The sequence below is a fragment of the Neophocaena asiaeorientalis genome, unplaced genomic scaffold (genome assembly GCF_003031525.2).
Source record: "Neophocaena asiaeorientalis asiaeorientalis breed wild unplaced genomic scaffold, Neophocaena_asiaeorientalis_V1.1 scaffold438, whole genome shotgun sequence".
Classification (NCBI taxonomy): Eukaryota; Metazoa; Chordata; class Mammalia; order Artiodactyla; family Phocoenidae; genus Neophocaena; species Neophocaena asiaeorientalis.
Window position 1 is genome coordinate 1,200,734 of NW_020173491.1, and position 600 is coordinate 1,201,333.

The following is a 600-nucleotide window of genomic DNA, read 5'->3' on the forward strand; positions in this document are numbered from 1 at the left end:
ATTTTCAAGACACCAAGGACCTAATTAAGAGCTTCCTTTGTTGGTATTTCTGATTCTTAACAACAACAACAAAATGGCATGATCACATCGGGTTATTGGAGGAGAAATGAGTAAAGGGGATATTTACAAAGGATGGACGGGGTGTAGTGAAATCACAAGGGACAGTGCAGTACTTCAGGAGTAATAACAGTTGTTACCACTCCAGGCCTGAAGAAGCCAGGGGAAGGAGCAATTACCAGACACGGAGAGACAGAGAGTAACCTGACAGGAGCCAAGACCACATAAAACAGACGCAGTCAGCCCTGGGCAACCCCTCAGGGAGAGAACCAGAGTTGTAAATGCCCCAACTCTCCCCCTTCCTTTCCTGTGAACCCCTGCTGAGGCTCCCACTGGCCCCAAACAGAAACCAGAGCCCCAGGGAACCCGTTGAGGCTGTTCACACTCATCACTCTAGAGGGCACAGAGCATGTTGGAGAAGGGTGAGAGTGGGTCTGGAGGAACACACAGAGGGTATGCAACACACGAGGCTTAATCAATACGTCACCAACATTTTTCTTTTCGTGTTATTCAGTATCTCCTTTGGGGATGTCACTTTACATT